The sequence below is a fragment of the Schistocerca serialis genome, chromosome 10 (assembly GCF_023864345.2).
Source record: "Schistocerca serialis cubense isolate TAMUIC-IGC-003099 chromosome 10, iqSchSeri2.2, whole genome shotgun sequence".
NCBI lineage: Eukaryota > Metazoa > Arthropoda > Insecta > Orthoptera > Acrididae > Schistocerca > Schistocerca serialis.
Window position 1 is genome coordinate 234,475,073 of NC_064647.1, and position 24,222 is coordinate 234,499,294.

Below are 24,222 nucleotides of genomic sequence, written 5' to 3' on the forward strand. Positions count from 1 at the left end.
ATGGAAGGTTTCAAATGATTAGAAAAGAGCACAGGTAGTCCCAGTCTTCAAGAAGGGTCGTCGAGCAGATGCGCAAAACTATAGACCTATATCTCTGACGTCGATCTGTTGTAGAATTTTAGAACATGTTTTTTGCTCGAGTATCATGTCGTTTTTGGAAACCCAGAATCTACTATGTAGGAATCAACATGGATTCCGGAAACAGCGATCGTGTGAGACCCAACTCGCTTTATTTGTTCATGAGACCCAGAAAATATTAGATACAGGTTCCCAGGCAGATGCTATTTTTCTTGACTTCCGGAAGGCGTTCGATACAGTTCCGCACTGTCGCCTGATAAACATAGTAAGAGCCTACGGAATATCAGACCAGCTGTGTGGCTGGATTGAAGAGTTTTTAGCAAATAGAACACGGCATGTTGTTATGAATGGAGAGACGTCTACAGACGTTAAAGTAACCTCTGGCGTGCCACAGGGGAGTGTTATGGGACCATTGCTTTTCACAATATATATAAATGACCTAGTAGATAGTGTCGGAAGTTCCATGCGGCTTTTCGCGGATGATGCTGTAGTATACAGAGAAGTTGCAGCGTTAGAAAATTGTTGCGAAATGCAGGAAGATCCGCAGCGGATAGGCACTTGGTGCAGGGAGTGGCAACTGACCCTTAACATAGACAAATGTAATGTATTGCGAATACATAGAAAGAAGGATCCTTTATTGTATGATTATATGATAGCGGAACAAACACTGGTAGCAGTTACTTCTGTAAAATATCTGGGAGTATGCGTGCGGAACGATTTTAAGTGGAATGATCATATAAAATTAATTGTTGGTAAGGCGGGTACCAGGTTGAGATTCATTGGGAGAGTCCTTAGAAAACGTGGTCCATCAACAAAGGAGGTGGCTTACAAAACACTCGTTCGACCTATACTTGAGTATTGCTCATCAGTGTGGGATCCGTACCAGATCGGGTTGACGGAGGAGATAGAGAAGATCCAAAGAAGAGGGGCGCGTTTCGTCACAGGGTTATTTGGTAACCGTGATAGCGTTACGGAGATGTTTAACAAACTCAAGTGGCAGACTCTGCAAGAGAGGCGCTCTGCATCGCGGTGTAGCTTGCTCGCCAGGTTTCGAGAGGGTGCGTTTCTGGATGAGGTATCGAATATATTACTTCCCCCTACTTATACCTCCCGAGGAGATCACGAATGTAAAATTAGAGAGATTAGAGCGCGCACGGAGGCTTTCAGACAGTCGTTCTTCCCGCGAACCATACGCGACTGGAACAGGAAAGGGAGGTAATGACAGTAGCACGTAAAGTGCCCTCCGCCACACACCGTTGGGTGGCTTGCGGAGTATAAATGTAGATGTAGATGTAGATGTAATTTGCTAAATGACCCGGTCTCACGCAGACGTTGGTACACAGCAGCAAAGGTCGTATGATGCGGGACACGGCGATTAGGATATTGTTGTTGATAAACCCGCTGTGCAGCTCGTCCGTTGTGGTGCGCTACGTAGTACGCACCAACCATATCAGTGTACTCACTCCAGGTGTATCGCTCCATTAGTAAACAGAGACAATGCACTACTACACTGGCGGACAGCAGTTGCCTACAACTGAAGAGCGTAATACGCCCTCTAACGACTAAAGATCGTAATACGACCTCTAACAACTGAACAGCTAAATACGGCCTCCACCGGTTTAAATAATCCTTATAGGAAAAAATGACATTACGGAAAAATATTTGTTTTGATGTCCCCTACAACGTCCCAGAGTTGTCGGTTTAAATACTTTTCACCCTGTAGATTGAGAGTAACCTGAACAAAGATCACGGTAATGAGGAGTAGCAGAAATGACATCAACAATAAAATTAACATCTAAGTTAGGGACCACGATGTAGACGAAGTTACGGAAATGTGCTACCTTTGGAGCTAAATAATACAAGACGGAAGACCAAGGAGGGCATAAAAAGCAGACTAGCTCTGGCAAAAAGGGCATTCTTCGCCGAGGGAGGTCTGCTGGTATCAAACATGAGCCTTAATTTGAGGAAGAAATTTTTGAGTACTTTTGTTTCGAGCACAGAATTGCATGGACCTCGGGAAAATTGTGGACGAAGAGAATCGAACCATTTGAGATGTGGTGCTACAGGAGGGTGATGAAAATTTGGTGGACTGCTAAAGTTTGGAATAAGGAAGTTCTCTGCAGAACTGGCGAAAGAAGAAACATATGGAAAACTGGCAAGAAGAAGGGGCAGGATAATAGGACATGTGTTACGACGTCAGAGAATAACATAGTTCATACTAGAGATTAAAAACTGTTGGGGAAGACAGAGATTGGAATACAAAAATGGTTCAAATGGCTCTGAGCACTATGGGACTTAACATCTGAGGTCATCAGTCCCCTAGAACTTAGAACTACTTAAACTTAACTAAAACTTAAACTTAACGTCACACTAATCCATGCTCGAGGCAGGATTCGAACCTGCGACCATAGCGGTCGCGCGGTTCCAGACTGAAGCGCCTAGAACTGCTCGGCCACACCGGCCGGCGATTGGAATACATCCAACAAATAATTGGAGACGGAGTGTGCAAGTTGTGCAGATAATTTTCCGCCACACGATACAGGGACACTGAATAGTTATAGGTATCGTAATTTTAGTTACAGGAAAGATTTCCTGTATGAATATATGATGATGTAGAAATGTGTGTTTTCTTAGTATCGTGTTTTGAGCGTGGAGCGTGGCAGCAGCGGAGGGAACAGGTTTTCTGTCAAGAGGCACCCACGGTCGCACGGCTACAATGGCGTCGAATCGATGGCCGCTTCCCAGAAGAGACATCCTGAACCAAATTGCCCGGCCCCGTGTTAACAAGGATGACAAAAGGAACACATGCACTTTGTATTGTAAAATTAAGCAATGTATTCAGTTCGTGTTCAGTTTTGGCCACAGTTAGTTCGAATCAACTGACTCATTCATTAATGTTTGAGACGTGGTGGTATTATCAGTGTGTGTAAAGTTAATTAATAAAGGTTGAAAAAGTGAACAAAAAATATTGAAGATTTTAATCCTACCTGAAGAACATTTTCATGAGTCATTGCCTTAGGTGAAAGTTTTTTCAGATCAAGCGAGATAGTCTAAGCTGAAGTGCCATTTAAAGAACGTGGGGCATTCAATAAGTAAAGCAACACACTTTTTTTCCTCGGCCGGTTTCGGTTGAAAAAATGCGGAATTTCTTGTGGGATTTCGTGGAATATTCGCACGTCGGCCTCCATAGTTTCAGGAAGTTTTGATAGGGGGAGGAACTATACGTAGCCGCCGAAACGGAGCCTGTAATGAAGGTGCGTTCCAAGCAGAGAGCTGTCGCTAAGGTTTTTTTTCTTTTTTTTCTTATTGGCGTAAAACCAGAGGATCACAGACCTTCATAGGCGCTTGGAGAATGTCTGTGGAGACCTGGCAGCGAACAAAAGCACGTTGAGTCGTTGGGCGAGGCGACTGTCACCATTGCAATAGGGTCGTGTAAACCTGTCAGATCTCCCGCGTGTCGGCCGACCAGCACACAGCTGTGACTCCTGCAGTGTTGGAGCGTGCGGACAGTCTCATTCGAGGTGATGGACGGATCACAATTAAACACTTCGCTGCTCAACTGGACGGCTCTGTTGGTAGTGATGACACACTCGTCCACCAGTTGGAGTACTCAAAGGCGTGTATCCACTGGGTTGCTCGCCACCCAGCTGAAGACCATAAAGCGCAACGAGGGACCATCTGTCCAACATTGCTTGTGCATTACGAGGCTGATGGTGGCAACTCTTTGTTGGGCGTTGTGACAGCTGATGAAACATTCCCAACCGGAAACAAAACCGCACTCCATGGAGTGGCGCCGCACCACCTCTTCTCAAATGAACAAGTTCAAAGCCGTACCCTCAGCCAGGACGATCACGGTGACGGCCTTCTCGGCCACTGAAGGTGTTATTCTGTTCGGTGTTTTCCCTCGTGATCCAACGACCAACTCAGAAGTGTATTGTCCTACCCTCAGGCAATTGAAGAATCGACTTCAGCGTGTTTGTCGTCACAAAATTGCAAACGAACTTTTCCTTCTCCATGACAACGCAAGGCCTCACACAAGTCAGTATATCCGAGAGGAGCTCACAAAAGTTCATTGGACTGTTCCTCCTCTTCCACCTATAGCGTCCCGAGTGCTATATTACGAAAAGACTTAAAAAACAGTGTTGACATTTAAAAATTGAATAATATATTTTTATCATGTAGCCGTAAAACAATAATTTCTCTGTCGAGAAATGCAGGGAAATGCAATGCAAAGAAATAATTTATGACAAAATGATCTAACGAGACGACAAGATACGCTCTTTTGTTAATTTTTTTCAGTCGACTTCACTTCTTCACTTGTCTTGATGATGTACAGACGGACATCTTGCGAGTGCTGGCAAATGTAAGCATATTTGTGTGAGTTAAGCATATAATATACTGATTTAATATTATTGTGCACTTTTAATTTGTAAGAGGTGATCCAGATTTCATGTCCGGCTTCCTTGAATTAACCTGCATTCGAGTAATTTACAGTTCAACAATCGCAGCGGCCGATGCAGCCAACGACGCCATTACGTAGCGATATTAACTTATGAAAAATTAGCAGAAGCGGAAAACTCGCCCGCTATTAACATAATATTAATTTTTCTCCACAGCCGCCCGACGTTGCAGAAAATACCTAGCTTTAAGATTCTTATTTTCAGTACCATAGCCGAGAGCCAGAGCCAGGACTTCGATTACAATACAATGGTTAACGGAGGTAAGAAAAATACTCTCGCGCGCGTGTGGGCCGCAATTTTAATTAATAACTAAAGATCTTTTGCTTTAAAGTGAACTGACTAGCCGAGGAAATTAATATGAAAGGTTTATTCCAATGTTCAACTTATATGCTCATGTTTTAAGATTCTGTGAGTCTAACATTCATTAACGTAACAAATAATTTGAGATTAATATTGTTAAAAAGGAGAACTTCAGGAATGCATTTAATCGTAAAATCAAAATTAAATGGAATATCATTTTTATTAAGGCCCACCACGTAAATCGGCAACAATCAAAAAATAATAATAACAATAATAATATATTAAATTACGACGGCCGACGGACGTGAGACACCCTACACCTCGGATCTCGCAATTTCCGCCTCCATCTGTTTGGTCCAATGAAAGATGCTCTCCGTGTGAAGCAGTACATGGGTGATCGGGAGTTTATCGATGGAGAAAGATGTTGGTTCAGACGTCGACCAATAGAGTGGTAGCATGGGGATATACAAGCCCTCCCAGAAAGTTGGCGTGAGGTGTCGCATTGAACGGAGATTATGTTGGGAAAGAGGGTTTTATAGGGAAAAGAACGGGAAATAATATGGTGTACTTGAATCCTAGATAAAACCACCTTCCTTTCAGAAGAAGGTGTTGCATTAGTTGGGAATGCCACTCGTATATCTCGTAAGACATGATACGAATAGTAACATTGTTTAGTCACTGACTTTACGGTACTGAGTCTGAGTTGATCTTATTTCACGATATTTTGTTGAGAAAGGTATGAAGGGCACTTTTCCAAGACTAGACAGGATTTATTTCAATTTTGGACTGGAGGAAAATGAATTAAACTGTGGAAAAGGATTTAAGTGACAGTTCTTGAATAAAAATATAGAGATCATTCTGGCGAGAAAAGCGGAGCTTAAACAAGCCACGATACTGATGTAAATTGCGACACCTGTGAAATTAATGCTGAGTATTATCGTGCCTGGGAAAGAACTGTGATGAAATAACACCTTCGTGCTGAAAGCATTTCTTATGATTGGCTGCACAGGTTTATATTTCGTGAGTTGGTTCTACACAATTTGAAACTGAATGTTGACGGACCAGAGATAGTACACCGCGTCCAGCTCACACGAATAAACAATACGATGATCACGCTATCCAAATCTTCGACATTACAACCACTATTAATGATGAGAAGCTTAAGCCCCCGACTTTCGACCACCACAGTAGAATCTGCGACCTACTTAGTTTTATCTTCGGAACTGTTCAGTGATTGGCGCCTATTGTACGACTTAAGCATTACAGCAGCAACAGCTCCATAAGCGAGATGGTGGCACGATCTGGGGTACGTGGACCTACGAACGACTCTAAAGTGCGTGTCCGAGGTAAAGAGGCTTGCGTTGCGGGCCTTAACAACCCAGTCAGAAGACTTACGACTCCAAGCGACAAAAGAATTCATATGATAATTGACCAAATTTGTTCCCACTTCCAACTAAGTAAATACTTAAGTTCCGTCTCATATACACGTTATGCAAACGTTGAGATGAAATTCTGACACTTGAACATGAGATATACTTTACACGCAGAGAGGTGGGGCACACATATGCCATCCCGGAGGACGGGGGAGATGGGGGGGGGGGGGGGGAGGTTAACGATGGCCTTAGGAAGGGCATCTAGGCATCCAGGTACTAACAAATAGTTCAAATGGCTCTGAGCACTATGGGACTTGACATCTGAGGTCATCAGTCCCCTAGAACTTAGAACTACTTAAACCTAACTAACCTAAGGACATCACACACATCCATGCCCGAGGCAGGATTCGAACCTGCGACCGTAGCGGTCGCGCGGTTCCAGACTGAAGCACCTAGAACCGCTCGGCCACATCATCCGGCCAGGTACTAACATTGCATCCGCTAGTATCACAATGCCGACATCGCAGAAAACGTGAACAAGCAAGGATGATGAAGATGATAAGATGATCATCTAAAGTCAGTAGGACTCAGGGAACACGAGAGGAGGATGTGGCTCATACCATGCAGCCAGTCTGCGACGGCCGAACTCCGCAATTAGGACGGAGGTCTCGACAGCAGACTCAAGGTCACGTGGCAGTGAAACAATGGCCAGCGAGAGGTTTCGAACAAACTGTGGACTGTCAGTTATCTCAGTTATTACAAACTGCCTTGCCTGCAATTATCTACCTCTGTTTCCGGCTTACAACCTCACAAACAGGACTTCGTTAAGCTTTTTCTTAGCGCTAAGAAAATGTTATAGGAAATCAACAGAGTTGACAATCCACACAAAGTACTAGTTTGCACTAGCTCCTTGATAAAAACTGTGGACTTATCTCAGTTATTACAAACTGCAATTCCTGGAATTACCTACCCCTGTCCCTGAGTTACAACTTTAGACACAAAACTTTGTTAAGCTTTATGTTAGCGCTAAAAATATGTTCTAGGAAACCAGCTGAGTTGACATTCCAGAGAAAGTACTAGTTTGCACTCGCTCCTTGATAAACTACAGGCAGTTCCTTTTACTTCATCTTATGGACGGTAGTGACGTCCGGGGTCAGTGCAAAGTGTTGCCATATCCAATGTGCAGAACATGGAGTCTTAGGGATTCGTAGTTTAAAAAATCAACTGTGCAAGGACCTAAGGGTCGAGACGCAAAAATAACAAATCATAAGATAAATATTTCCTTATAATACAGAATGTCTGGTACACAGGAAAGGTTTCCCCAATATGACATATTGTGACAGTACACGGAGAGAGCCGCCAAGCATCCAAACAGCAGATATGTACTTGAAAATAGACGCATTACAGGAAGTGTTCCGCATGCATAACGTTCATGCGAAGGAAGGCTTCAGTACTTTCCTCATCAATGGCTGTAGACATTAAGAAATCCCAGGTATGCTATGAATATACTGAAAACCATCCACAATACGTTCCCAGTGCCCATCGACACTACCAACATGGCTGGAATACACAGAAGTCTTCAAAAATCTCCACAAAAAGGTTGGTTGAAGCCACAGGAGCTGAGAGCCTGTGGTATGGGTGAGCCACGGCCAGTGCATTTAAATAATTGTTAAGTACCCAGAACGATGATAAAATCAAATGAGGGAAGTTCATCACTTTGTAATTTACGCCTGACTTGCAATGTTTCGAAATAAACATTGCCTTAGACATGAATAATGTTACAATATTGGCACAAGTGCATTTGTGCGTACATCGCAGTTGAAAAGCCATTACTTTCCTGGCGTATGTTTATTAGGGTTATTTGCTTGTTTCAATGTCCTCTACTCGTCCTTTCCTTTGTACCTTGGAAGTCAAACAGCTTCTGTATTATGAACAACTCCGGCACAACTGTACTGGAAAGTATTGGTACCGCATCACCTGTTGTATCCGCCTGGCAGTTATTTTTTCCGCACATCACGCATGCTGTGCTGGCAGCCGCCCCGCCAGGAGCACGTGTGTAAGCGGCTCCCATCGAACCAGAGATACACTGAATAGCCAAAGAAACTCGTACGCTTGCCTGATATCGTGTAGGGCTCCCGCGAGAACGCTGAACCGCCGCAGGAATTTGCGGAAAGGTTGCACTTCTGCCGCGTTGAACGATTCTCTTTAGTCGTCGTTGGTCCCGTTCTTGCACGATCTTTTCCCGGCCGCAGCGATGTCAGACATTTGATGTTTTGCCATATTCCTGATATTCACAATACACTCTTGAAATGGTCGTACGGAAAAATTCCCACATCATTGTAGCGGCAGTAACCGATTTAGCAACTGCACCAGACACTTGTTGTCTTATATGGGCGTTTCCGACCGCAGCGCCGTATTCGGCCTGTTTACACATCTCTGTATGTGAATACGCATGCCTATACCAGTTTCTTTGATGCTTCAATGCACTATAGAGTACTAATGATGTAATCTGTTTAATGTTACGTTATCGATTTAACTGGGAGTCTCACACGTAGTTGTTTTCTTTCTCTGAGTGCGAGATGGCCAGCGTGTTATCAAGAAATTCATTTTACTGAACTGTTAATCCAGTCCACGGTGTACAGTCCCAGTCGCAAGTATCCTAGCCAGGGGCAAAAGCAGTTTTTTTCAGTCTTTCGTATAATTATTTACTATAGAGCGGGAGTTCTGACGTTGCTGTTGATAATGGAATCAAGACAACAAAAATCAAGACACGTTCATAAGATTTCTCGACCTGCAAAAAATGCGCTCGACAAGGTGAAATGGCGGAAGGTTTTCGAACTTTTGAGAAAAATACGAGTGACCTACAGTGGAAACGGGTAATATACAGAACCAAGAGGGAGCAATAAAGATCGAGGACCAAGAACGATGGGCTATTATTAAAATGGATGTAAGAAAGGGATGTAGTCTTTCCCCCTACTGTTCAATCTATACATCGAAGAAGCAGTAATGGAGATAAAAGAAAGATTCAAGAGTGACTAAAATTCAGGTTGAAAGGTTGTCAGTTGTAAGATTCACAGATGACTTTGCTATTCTCAGTGAAAGATAAAGAATATTTAGACGGCCAATTCAATGGGATGAACAGTTTCATGAATACGGAACATGGAATGAGAATAAACCGTAGAAAGACGGAGGTAATCAGAATTTGAGACTAGAAGTTGAGGAAGTCAAGGTTTTCTGCTACATAGTAAGTATAATAACATACGACGATCGAAGCAAGGAGGGCATAAAAGCCAAACTAGCACAGGCAAATAGTGCACTCCTGGGTAGGAGAAATCTACCAGTATCAAACATTTGTCTCAGTCTGATCAAGAAATTCCTGAGAATGTACGTTTGCACATGGTATTGTACGGTAGTGAATCAGAGTGTCGGAAAACTAAAAACGAAGAGAGTCGACGCATTTGAGAGGTGGCGCTACAGAAAAATGTTGAAAATTAGGTGGACTGAAAAGATGAGAAATGAAGAGGTTCTCTGGAGAATCGGCGAGGGAAGGGACATATGTGAAAACAATGACAAGAAGCACGGACAAGATGACAGGACACATGTCAACACATCAGGAAATAACTTCCATGGTACTAGAGGGAGCTGTAAAGGGTAGGACAGAAATTGAGATACATGCAACAAATAACTGAGGACGTAAATTGCAAGCGCTACTCTGAGATGAAGAGGTTGACACTGGAGAGGAGCTAGTGGTAGGCCGCATCAAACCAGTCAGATTACTGATGACTCAGTAAATATTTACAGTGATTTCAGTGACTAGAATTCATTCCATGACATTCTTTCATGGGATAGCTGTTGCCTCTGTTCTGATTTCTGGGCCGCTCATTTTATGTCCTGACGGCACGTGACTTCCATATGTATGCTCTGGCCCCATGGTTGGGAGTCAGTTGCAGCAATTTCTACAATAAATAAAACCATCCCATAAAAAAAAAACACCGAAACACCTTAACCGCCATTTTCCCTCTCGTATGTAATAAAATTTAAGACCCTTCCACACAAAGCACTTGCTCTTCGTGTTTCCTGTGTTGATGAATCATTTGTTTCAAAAAAAAAAAAAACCTTCGACGAATTGTACAGTGTACCAAGCTCTACTGGTCAGCTGCCTACAAATGTGATTTATTTATCTCCAGCCCCATCATGGCTACTATATTCCAGTGCTCTTTTAGGTACATCGCTACTCGCTTTTATCACCACATAAAAGTCAATGAAGAAAGAAACCGAAATTAGTCATTACTCAAAAAATGAGAAGTGAAAGTGGTATTCGTGAAGAAGCCGAAGAAAATGAACTACTTGTTAATCGTTAGGGTACCATACAAGTCTTTTGTACGGTTTCTTTGGCTGAACTATCTCACTCACTTTAACGAACTGTATTGAAACGCCCGCTCAACCTGCTGGGCAGAACAGGTGACTACGATTGTGGAAAGGGCCAAATAAGGTTGGGGTCAGTTTCACCATAAAATTGTAATTTAATAACACATTTACAACTAAAGCGGCACATAGACGAACTTTCACAAGTACGAGTCTCAGACTCCGTATCTTTCACGGCTGAAGGCCTCCAAACAAGAAATCTTAAAAATCAACAAATTAAATTTCAAGTAGCCCGCATCTCGTGGTCGTGCGGTAGCGTTCTCGCTTCCCACGCCCGGGTTCCCGGGTTCGATTCCCGGCGGGGTCAGGGATTTTCTCTGCCTCGTGATGGCTGGGTGTTGTGTGCTGTCCTTAGGTTAGTTAGGTTTAAGTAGTTCTAAGTTCTAGGGGACTGATGACCATAGATGTTCAGTCCCATCGTGCTCAGAGCCATATGAACCATAAATTTCAAGTGACTAAAAACACGCAGATGCAATTACAGCGACAACAGGTGAGGAAAGGACACTGCCTGGAATTACGTTAGTGGCCACGGCAGGTAACCGGAACACTAACAGCCACAAGGCAGAAAATTCCGCTGGTGCACTTGAATTGTAGTGGTGCACTTGAATTGTAGTCAACCAATATAGTTAATTCCACCGCATGGGGGTTAAATTCCAGCAATACAAACACTCGGTGTTGCTCACAGGAAAACCTCCCCAACAGCGAACGGCCGAAACGAGCCACACAACATGAATGGACGTGGCCTGGGTACTTGAAACCACTACTCAACTTTGACGTCCTGGGTCGGTGAACCACGAAAATCGTAGCGATCGGACAGCTCCACACACGCTACCTTTGGTATACGGTGCAAATATCGATACACGTCGCTGCTGCCACACGTAGAAGGAAGAAGAACCACGGCGTAACCGCAACAAGGGCGGGAGACCAAACACAGATAGACAGCCAAGTTCACGAAAACGCATAGCTGGGAGTGAGGACGGCTCACGTATGAAAACTTCAAGCGAAACAAAAACCACTTCCTCATTTTTCTCAGAGTTGTCTCATTGGTGAAAGGCTGCAGTAACGACAAGGGGACATCTGTGCACACCGGCTACGCTGCTCCCCTGCATCCACAGCACAGACTGTCCAGTTCACTGTTTTCTAGCAGTTCTTAGCAAGGCCTTCGGCACTGTTTCACGTAATATCCTAATAAACAAAATAGAATATTATGGAATAAAAGGCAGTGAACTAGCACTTCCGAGGTCGTATTTAGCTGACAGCTAGCGAATGGTGATAAAAAAAGTGTGATTTTCTGAATGTACGTTATTGAGTTCCATAAGGTCCTGTGCTGAGTCCTTTCCCATTCGTTATACACTCCTGGAAATGGAAAAAAGAACACATTGACACCGGTGTGTCAGACCCACCATACTTGCTCCGGACACTGCGAGAGGGCTGTACAAGCAATGATCACACGCACGGCACAGCGGACACACCAGGAACCGCGGTGTTGGCCGTCGAATGGCGCTAGCTGTGCAGCATTTGTGCACCGCCGCCGTCAGTGTCAGCCAGTTTGCCGTGGCATACGGAGCTCCATCGCAGTCTTTAACACTGGTAGCATGCCGCGACAGCGTGGACGTGAACCGTATGTGCAGTTGACGGACTTTGAACGAGGGCGTATAGTGGGCATGCGGGAGGCCGGGTGGACGTACCGCTGAATTGCTCAACACGTGGGGCGTGAGGTCTCCACAGTACATCGATGTTGTCGCCAGTGGTCGGCGGAAGGTGCACGTGCCCGTCGACCTGGGACCGGACCGCAGCGACGCACGGATGCACGCCAAGACCGTAGGATCCTACGCAGTGCCGTAGGGGACCGCACCGCCACTTCCCAGCAAATTAGGGACACTGTTGCTCCTGGGGTATCGGCGAGGACCATTCGCAACCGTCTCCATGAAGCTGGGCTACGGTCCCGCACACCGTTAGGCCGTCTTCCGCTCACGCCCCAACATCGTGCAGCCCGCCTCCAGTGGTGTCGCGACAGGCGTGAATGGAGGGACGAATGGAGACGTGTCGTCTTCAGCGATGAGAGTCGCTTCTGCCTTGGTGCCAATGATGGTCGTGTGCGTGTTTGGCGCCGTGCAGGTGAGCGCCACAATCAGGACTGCATACGACCGAGGCACACAGGGCCAACACTCGGCATCATGGTGTGGGGAGCGATCTCCTACACTGGCCGTACACCACTGGTGATCGTCGAGGGGACACTGAATAGTGCACGGTACATCCAAACCGTCATCGAACCCATCGTTGTACCATTCCTAGACCGGCAAGGGAACTTGCTGTTCCAACAGGACAATGCACGTCCGCATGTATCCCGTGCCACCCAACGTGCTCTAGAAGGTGTAAGTCAACTACCCTGGCCAGCAAGATCTCCGGATCTGTCCCCCATTGAGCATGTTTGGGACTGGATGAAGCGTCGTCTCACGCGGTCTGCACGTCCAGCACGAACGCTGGTCCAACTGAGGCGCCAAGTGGAAATGGCATGGTAAGCCGTTCCACAGGACTACATCCAGCATCTCTACGATCGTCTCCATGGGAGAATAGCAGCCTGCATTGCTGCGAAAGGTGGATATACACTGTACTAGTGCCGACATTGTGCATGCTCTGTTGCCTGTGTCTATGTGCCTGTGGGTCTGTCAGTGTGATCATGTGATGTATCTGACCCCAGGAATGTGTCAATAAAGTTTCCCCTTCCTGGGACAATGAATTCACGGTGTTCTTATTTCAATTTCCAGGAGTGTATATGCAAATGATTTGCCACGTCTTGTAGCGTGTAGAGCCGTGGTGTATGCGGATGACACGACTTTCGTCAAATCTCAAACAGATGGAAAGGTCACGATACAGATGAATGATGCAAGTCAGTGGCTCAAGAATAATACACTAAAGCTAAATGATGATAAAACAGAACTTAGACTTTCTTCCTCAGGAATCTTGATACTGACCTGCACAATCCCAATGAAAATTCAGTGAAATTGTTAGCCACCCATTTCGGCAATAAGCTATGTCGGAATACTCAGACAGAAAAGTTTGCCATAACGCAGCTAGAGTAGCGTACCTGATAAGAAAGTTAAAAAGCTGTGTCAATGAAGACCTCATCCGATTGCTTGTTCTGCATTTTTCCAAACACACTTGAACTGTGGGACAATAGTCTGGAAAAACTCTGGATTAAAGAATGCATTCCATTGGCAGAAGGAAGTATAAGATGCATGTTCCGTCTAGGAAACACAACTTTTTGGAAAAAATGCTTCATTTAATACAAAATACTTAAATACTTACTGTTGCCAGTTTGCACATACTTCAAAGTTTTGTTTATACCAAACAGAGAGGAAAAGTACACACACACACACACACACACTCTTTATGTATATAGTTTTGCATCACTTCGGTTTCGAGAGTTCCGGAACTTGTATAGAAAATTGGAATGGAGATCAACATAAACATAATTTCCGCCCTTTTTAGTGCTCATGAAATCCACGCATTACATGTTGTACCACCATACAGAGAGTCCTTCAGAGGTGGTGGTCCAGATTGCTGCACACACCGTTACCTCTAATAGCCAGTAACACGTCCTCTTGCATTGATGCATGCCTGTATTCGTCGTGGCATAATATCCACAAGTTAATCAAGGCACTGTTGGCCCAGATTGTCCCACTACTCAACGGCGATTCGGCGTAGATCCGTCAGAGTGGTTGGTGGGTCACGTCGTCCATAAACAGCCCTTTTCAATCTATTCCAGGCATGTTGGATAGGGTTCATGTCTGGAGAACATGCCGGCCACACTAGTTGAGCGATGTCGTTATCATGAAGGAAGCCATTCACAAGATATGCACGATGGGGGCGCGAATTGTCGTCCATGAAGACGAATGCCTCGCCAGTATGCTGCCGATATGGTTGCACTATCGATCGGAGGATGGCATTCACGTATCGTACAGCCGTTATGGCGCCTTCCATGTCCACCAGCGGCGTACGTCGGCCCCACATAATGCCATCCCAAAACAGCATGGAACCTCCACCTTGCTGCACTCGCTGGACAGTGTGTCTAAGGCGTTCAGCCTGACGGGGTTGCCTCCAAACACGTCTCCGACGATTGTCTGGTTGAAGGCATATGCGACACTCATTCATGAAGAGAACGTGATGTCAATCCTAAGCTGTCCATTCGCCATGTTGTCGTGCCCATCTGTATCGCACTGCATGGTGTCGTGGTTGCAAAGATGGACCCCGCCATGGACGTCGGGAGTGAAGTTGCGCATCATGCAGCATATTGCGCACAGTTTGAGTCGTAATACGACGTCCTGTGACTGCTAGAAAAGCATTATTCAACATGGATGCGTTGCTGTCAGGGTTCCTCCGAGCTATAATCCGTAGGTATCGGTCATCGACTGCAGTAGCAGCCCTTGGGCGGCCTGAGCGAGGCATGTCATCGACAGTTCCTGTCTCTCTATATCTCCTCCTTGTCCGAACAACATCACTTTGGTTTACTCCGAGACACCTGCACACTTCCCTTGTTGAGAGCCCTTCCTGGCACAAAGTAACAATGAGGACGCGATCGAACAGCGGTATTGACCGTCTAGGCATGGTTGAACTACGGACAACACGAGCCTTGTACCTCCTTCCTGGTGGAATGACTGGAACTGATCAGCTGTCGGACCCCCTCCGTCTAATAGGCGCTGCTCATGCACGGTTGTTTACATCTCCGAACAGTCAAAGGGAATGTGTCTGTGATACAACATCCGCAGTCAACGTCTATCTTTAGGAGTTCTTGGAACCAGGTTGATGCAATACTTTTTGCATCACCCCGGTTCCTAGAACTCCTAAAGACAGATGTTGACTGTGGATATATATATATATATATATATATATATATATATATATATATATATATATATATATATATATATATATATACTACTGGCCATTAAAATTGCTACACCAAGAAGAAATGCAGATGATAAACGCGTATTCATTAGACAAATATATTATACTAAAACTGACATGTGATTACATTTGCACGGAATTTACGTTCATAGACCCTGAGCTATCAGTACCCAGAACAACCACCTCTGGCCGTATAACGGCCTGGATACGCCTGGGCATTGAGTCAAACAGAGCTTGGATGGCGTGTACAGGTACAGCTGCCTATGCACCTTCAACACGATACCACAGTTTATCAAGAGTAGTGACTGGCGTATTGTGACGAGCCAGTTGCTCGGCCACCATTGACCAGACATTTCAATTGGTGAGAGAGCTAGAGAATGTGCTGCCCAGGGCAGCAGTCCAACATTTTCTGTATCCACAAAGGCCCGTACAGGACCTACAACATGCGGTCGTGCATTATCGTGCTGAAATGTAGGGTTCCGCAGGGATCGAATGAAGGGTAGAGCCACGGGTCGTAACACATCTGAAATGTAACGTCCACTGTTCAAAGTGCCGTCAATGCGAACAAGAGGTGACCGAGACGTGTAACCAATGGCACCCCATACCATCACGCCTGGTGACACGCCAGTATGGCGATGACGAATACACGCTTCCAATGTGCGTTCACCGCGATGTCGCCAAACACGGATGCGACCATCATGATGCTGTAAACAGAACCTGGATTCATCCGAAAAAATGACGTTTTGCCATTCGTGCACCCAGTTTCGTCGTTGAGTACACCAACGCAGGCCCTCCCGTCTGTGGTACAGCGTCAAGGACAACGACAGCCACGGTCTCCGAGCTGATAGTCCATACTGCTGCAAACGTCGTTCGTGCAGATGGTTGGTGTCTTGGAAACGTCCCCATCTGTTGACTCAGTGATCGAGACGTGGCTGCACGATCCGTTACAGCCATGCGGATATGATGCCTGTCATCTCGACTGCTAGTGATACGAGGCCGTTGGGATCCAGCAAGGCGTTCCGTATTACCCTCCTGAACCCACCGATTCCATATGCTGCTAACAGTCATTGTATCTCGACCAACGCGAGCAGCAATATCGCGATACGATAAACCGCAGTCGCGATAAGCTACCATCCGACTTTTATCAAAGTCGGAAACGTGATGGTATGCATTTTAAATAATTATGGAACCACGGCTAAAAAGAGAAGCCTTATGTAATGTTGAAGAATTCATAAGTAATAGTGTAAAGGATTTAATAATTTAACCGTAATTTGAAGTAAATGCTGTACATTGTAAGAGGTGTAATATGCAAATGTAAATTGCAGTTTACTTAAATTAAATGTAATTCTGTGTAACATTATATTCTGTAATGAAGTAACTTCTACCAGACGATATCTCATGCAACAGCAATGTTGTCTTCAGGCAATTAAAAGGATTTGATTTGACAGCAGCATTGATGAGTTCTCTGTGCTGTTACAGTGTTCTTGGGAGTAGGCTTACGTGAACTCGGTTCTTAATGAGTCACAAGGCACTACGTCAAGCGACTTGGGGAATGAAAAGAGGGGGGGGGAGGGGGGGCAAGGGAACAAAGGCACATCACTTTCGCCACTGCGTCCAGTCCAGCGGCGCAGAAGTTCCTCGTTCAGGTCGCAACAAATATCGCTGCTCTACTGAGGGGCGTCCCGTCTTTTTGAAAGATGAAGTTTTCGGAATCAGCAGTCAGTTTAGGAAACAACGACAACTGTCACCACCAAGGCAAGAGGTGCACATTACAGTTTTCTCACAGAAGAAAAGCGTCCCATACAGCTTCGTCTGCGACAGTGCACAGAAAACACCGTCCTTCGGAAACAGTATGGAGATTGAGTCCGCACTGAGGCAAAACAATTTTGGTTGTTTATTTATGGGGAATAAATAAATAAATAAATAGATGACAAATAGTGTTTTGTATCAAGGTGGACTCACAGTTTCCATATCGTTGTTTTTGTGCGCAAACACGGACCAAATGGAAGAGTTCCAAGATAAAATTATTACTACACTTCGGCGAATGTCGTTCATGCGCCACAATTGCCGATACGAACGCACAATGCTCTGTTTATATGCCGGTTGTTTACCTTAATTCCTTCTGAGCTCAAGTTGCACTGTTGTAACAGCTGGACATCTCGCATTACCAACACAAAACAATCTCTTATCTTCCTTTGTCGCCATTTTGTCAAGGCACTCCAGTCGCAATGCCTGCTGGTGGGTACAACACAAACTGAGTGAGTTTACGGTTCTACTCGTGCCTCGATCGTATTTGTACATGTAATACTTCGGAAAACATAGATCCCCGAAAACGAGTGAATCATTTATAGTAGCTCCGTTTGAGGCACCACATCGTTCACACGTCAAAGATGCTAAGTAGTTGGCTATCATAACTACAACTCCAGGATTGTGCATATACAGTATGTATAGTAGGAAAAATTCATTATCAAATTTCTGGATTATTTTGGGATGTAGAGAGTGCGAAATTTGTTACAGAGACCAGCTACTTCAGTACTGTCTCTAACCTGCGTGCGAATCTTGGCAGACCTCTACCGTGCGCCAATGTACATCAGTCTTAGTGGCTGGTAAATGGTGGCGGCAACTCATGACCACATGTTTCCATTAAGTGGGAGTGTTTGGACGTGACGGCCAGGGCAAAAGTTGCTATATTTGACTGAAAGCCACATTGGTATTCTCCGAGGATACTTTCAGCGCACTTTTCATCCTTTCATTCAACACCCCGGAAAATATCTCGTAGGCAGTGTTTAATAAATTTATGCCTCTATAATTTTGACAAGATAGCTTTTCTCTTATATTATACGAGGAGCGATCAATAAGTAATGTAACAAATTTTTTCTCCGTTGAAAAAAAAAAAATGCTGAATTTGTTGTGGGACATGGTGGAGTTTTCGCGAGTCAGCGTCTATAGTTTCACGAAGTTCCGATAGATGGCGGCGCTGTACGTAGCCTTCAAAATGGCGTCTGTAACGGAGGTGTGTTCCAAGCAGAGAGCTGTCATTGAATTTCTTTTGCGGGAAATCAGAGCGCCGCAGATATTCATAGGCTCTTGCAGAAAGAATACGGAGACCTGACAGTGAACGAAAGCACGGTGAGTCATTGGGCAAGGCATCTGTCATCTTCGCAAGGTCACGCAAACGTGTCCGACTTCCCGCGTGTCGGCCGGCCGCACACACAGCTGTGGCTCTTGCAATGTTGGAACGTGCGGACACACTCATTCGAGGTGATCGGCGGATTACAATCAGACACCTCTCTGCTCAACTGTTGGTAGGTCCTGCTGACACATTCAGCCACCAGTTGCGTTACTCAAAGGTGTGTGGCCGCTGGGTTCCCTGCCTCTTAACGGAAGACCGTAAAGAGCAACGAAGGACCATCTCAGCAGAATCGCTTGCACCTTACGAAGCTGATCGTGACAATTTTTTGTCGAACACCGTCACTGGTTATGAAACGTGGGTTCATCACTTCGAACCGGAAACAAAACGGCAATCCGTGGATGGCGTTTCACCACTTCTCCTCCGAATAAAAAGTTCAAAACCGCACCTTCAGCCAGTAGAGTCATGGCGACCCTCTTATGGTACTCTGAAGGGGTTATTCTGTTTGATGTCCTCTCTCATGGTGCAACGACCAATCGGAACTGTATTGTGCTACCTTACAGAAATTAAAGAAACGACTTCAGCATGTTTGTCACCACAAAAATGCAAACGAACTACTCCTCCGCCATGACGACGCAAGGCCTCCCACAAAACTGCTCGCCCGAGAGCTTGTGAGTTCAAGCTTCATTGGGCTGCTCTTCCTCATAAACAGTACAGCCCCGATCTCTCATCTTCCGACATCTATCTGTTTGGCCCAATGAAGGATGCGCTCTGCAGGAAGTAGTGAGTGGATGAGAGGGAACTTATTAATGCATCAATATTTCGCTTCTACGTCAACCAGTAGAGTGATACCATGAGCATATACAGACCCTCACAGTAAGATGGTGTGAGGTCGTCGCATTTAACGAAGGTAATGTTCAAAAATAGGGTTTTGTAGAGAAAAGAGTGGGGAATAACGTTATGTGTTGGAATCCTGAATAAAACCAATCTGTTTTCAGGAAAAAAAGTGTTGCATTACTTACTAAACGCCTCTGGTTTATGGGGGATTTTATTACATTTTTCCATTGTTCAGGTGTACTTTCATTTTCTCGTAAGTCATTTGTTAGTGTTCTTCAAATTCGCGTCCGACCTAACAGATTTATGATTTCTGTCATTTCCCTCCAGGCAAATTCCGGGATGTTTCCCTTCAAAGAGAACGGTCAATTTCCTTCCCCTTTATTGTTACAGTCAGAGTTTGCGATCCTTCTCCAATGACCTCCTTGTCAAAAAAATGGGTCAAATGGCTCTGAGCACTATGGGACTTAACATCTGAGGTCATCAGTCCCTTAGAACTTAGAACTACTTAAACCTAACTAACCTAAGGACATCACACACATCCATGCCTTAGGCAGGATTCGAACTTGCGACCGTAACAGTTGCACGGTTCCGAACTGAAGCGCCTAGAACCGCTCGGCCATCGCGGCCGGCTGACCTCCTTGTCGACGGGTTGTAAAATCCTAATTGCCTTCCTTCCTTTCTTCATTTCGTTGCAATTTCACTGGCCATCTGTGTAGTTCTCGTACTGAACTCCACAACGTCTCACTGCTTTGTTGCCTGATCATTTACACATATAATCCCCACTTGAATGGGACTGTAGGTTAATTTCTTCCGCATGTCCTTGCAAGTGCCACAAATGGAATAGCATTTACAACTGATAACGGCTGTAATCAAGCAACTGAACGTTTGTTTTTGTTCCACTGCATTACCCATTTTTGTGACAGGGTAAAAAATATAGTAGCAGACAAGGGCTGGAACCCTTAAGCACTTCTATGGCGGGGAGTTGTTACGACGATTACCGTTCTGTAGCCCCCTTTGTACTCACACGAGATTTTTGGATTAATGATAACTGCAGGAACGTAATTAGAATCTTATACTTAGCGAACACGGGTTCAAAGTTTCCGAACTAACATTGGTAGTTTTTTTTCCGTTGTTTGTCACAGAGGGAAAGGGCGACGCTTCTATGGGTACGAATTACCAGCAACGTAGGCAGACAGTACCTAGTTTGTTACTCTTTAATTTCAGTAACACCGACGGGGGCAGATCCAACAAGGGAGGGGACGAGGGTGGTCGTGGGGAACAAGAAAAGTTAACGTGGCCGCATTTATATTTTTAAATACGAACAGCGTTAAAAAATCTACGGCAATTATTTTTAATAATTTTATTTACTCCTCTACATCAGTGTTATCCCCATCAATATAGCGCCAATAGGACATTGTACGTTTATGCCGGCGCTTTCTCCAATTCCCGAAACACTTCTGGGACCCGAATACCAGGACAGCTTTCAGGTCTCACAGTGATGCGTCTTTAATCTCATCTACGTTTGTAAAACGAAGTTACTTATAAAGCTTTTCTTTCTTATGAGAACATTGGGCTATAACTGGCGAATTTGAAGGCATCGTTGTTTTGGGCCAAACCTAATTAACAAGCAACAAGGATTCAGCACGTGCTTTATCGCAGAGGGAAAAAAAATGAATAGCTTGTTTCGCCACGAATCCGGCTTTTTCTTTCCAGGCTGCTTCACGCAGATAGCGTTGAACTTGTAAGCAGTACTCGTCATTGATCGTTCGACGCACGTGCCATAAACTCACGGCCCATTATGCTCTTAAAACCGAACTACAGTCAGCACAAGCTTCATATTTGACCACACTTGTCCGCCTTGGCGAACCACAATGTTTCCACTTGGACGACTGGGACTCGTTTTAGACTTTGTATCCACAAATCCGTGTTTCATCACCTTTTACGACACACTTCTGTAGTTCTGCATCGTTACTAACTTCATATGGTGCCTCCCGAGCAACTTGCATTCGCTGCTGTTTTTGGTAGTAATTCAACAATTTTGGAACAAATTTTGCTGTCACCCGTTTGATATCCGAAAGATCCGAAAGAAATGTCACGTCATGAGCGAATTGATATGCCAGCATCATCAGTGACATCGGTAAATGTGATTCGGATACCGTTCATAATCATTTCTTTCACTTTTCCACGATTTCATCGGCTGACAGTGTCCTGGGGCGTCCAAGACCCCCGACATCTTCAGCGTCTTCGTGGCCTTCTTCAAATCGTTTTACCACTCGTAAACACTTGTTTTACTCACAGTAGACTCACAAAAAGCAATACTAAATATTTATCAATCTTTATTCCACTTCACTCTGTTCTTATAGCAAGCTTAATACAAATTGTTTGTTAAAAAAAAGTGTGTGAAATCTTATGGGACTTAACTGCTAAGGTCATCAGTCCCTAAGCTTACACACTACTTAACCTAAATTATCCTAAGGACAAACACACACACCCATACCCGAGGGAGAACTCGTACCTCCGCCGGGACCAGCCGCACAGTCCATGACTGCAGCGCCTCAGACCGCTCGGCTAATCCCGCGCGGCAAATTGCTTGTTACACAGTTCTACAATATAAGCGACAATACTCGCTGTTGCTAAGACAGATGTAGCCTTTTGGCAGTTACATTTCACTAAGCATCCAATATATCTAGCAGCGTTCGCAGGGCGTCCCAAAAAGCAACGACAAACTTTAGGGACAGGTTCCCGTTGTGGACTGGCAAGACAGCCACTCCACTGGGAGGAAGCCGAAAGGCACGCGTTTAAGCTCACGCAGGCTGGCGTGAGGTCTGGGACAGGTAAGGTAATTATACTAGCAACAAAAGTACGTAGCTGCTGGAATACTTAACTTTAATCCATAATTGGTGAACATCGCTCGTGACGGTACATGTTTTACAGCATCAATAGTGACTGGTAATGGCGCCTTGCTAGGTCGTAGCAAATGACGTAGCTGAAGGCTATGCTTACTATCGTCTCGGCAAATGAGAGCGTAATTTGTCAGTGAACCATCGCTAGCAAAGTCGGCTGTACAACTGGGGCGAGTGCTAGGAAGCGTCTCTAGACCTGCCGTGTGGCGGCGCTCGGTCTGCAATCACTGATAGTGGCGACACGCGGGTCCGACGTATACTAACGGACCGCGGCCGATTTAAAGGCTACCACCTAGCAAGTGTGGTGTCTGGCGGTGACACCTCATTCCTCCCCCACAAATCGGCGGACGGTTGTGGTATAAGGCTTCCGCCCGCCGTGGAGAGGACCCCATGTTGGCGTATGCGACGAGGTGGGGAACCTAACAACAGGCGAGGCTGTGCCACCCGCACCCTGCCATTCGGCCCGAGGGGAGCTAGGAAACGCCTGAGAACCTGCTCCAGGGTGCACGCCAACATGCGGTGTATGCGCCCTTAGGAGGGGCCGAAGGGTCGACCTCCATCGGGCCGGGGCACCCGACGGGCGAAGACGACATATGGTCCGGAGCGGGCAAGAGGTCCATGGCGGAGGACAACTGGTCACGGGAAGCGATCGGCACGCGTGACCCAGGGAGGCGCCCGGCGGTTGCAGCGACGCGTCCACTGCGGGCGTCGCCGGCGGGAGAACAGGCGGCGGCGGCGGCGCGTCGCCATGGGGCAAAATGGAAGGCAGTGTCGGTAACACCTGGGGATGAGGCGAGCCAGTAGATGGGTCCCCAGGGCGCTGACCGGACGGCACCGTCGCTGAAAGCAGACGGGGAGCGTCAGATCCCGTGCGACGACAGAGGCGCAGCTGATTGAGATGCCGACGCACCTCACCAGAGGCCCCCAAAACCAGATACATAGCCCGGCCGAGGCAGCGAAGAATGCGCCGTGCGAGCCAACGCCATGAACCTCGATAGTTGCGATAATAGACAACGTCGCCTGGAGCAAAAGCAGGTGGCTGCCGCTGCACAGGAACCTGATGCGGCGGACATAGCAAAGACATCAAGGTGCGATGAGGGCGACCGTGGAGCAACTCAGCCGGCGAGCGACCATCGCGGGGCTGAGAGCGATACGAAGACAAAAAGAGCAATAACGCGCCCTCCCGAGAATGCGACTCTTTCAACTTCAACATCTGTGACTTGAAAGTCCGGACCAATCGTTCAGCGCCACCGTTTCACTGCGGCGAAAACGGCGCGGACGTCAGATGTTGAATACCATTGGCCTTGCAGAATGACTGAAATTCTGCGGACATGAATTGTGGGCCATTGTCGGAAACAATAGTCTGCGGAAGACCTTCAATGCAAAAGATAGCGGGTAACGTTTGGATGGTGGCAGATGACGTCGTGGAAGACATCCGGACAACAAAAGGAAAATTACTGAATGAATCTACCACAACCAACCATCGAGCATTCCAGAATGGACCAGCAAAATGGATGTGTAAGCGTTGCCAAGGGGAAGTGGCTTTTGGCCATGCAAAGAACTTCCGCGGTGGTGCTGATTGTTGTTCGGCACACGCCATGCAAGAAGAGCACATATGCGTAATCGCGGCATCGATTCCGAACCAAGTACAGTGCTGACGAGCAAGTTTTTTCGTTCTCACTATACCCCAATGTCCATGTTGGAAAAGCCGTAAGACAGAGGACTGTAACGAACGTGGTACCACGACCTTGGAATGATCGTTATCTGAACGCAACAGCAAAACACCACGTCGTACAAAAAGTCTCTCC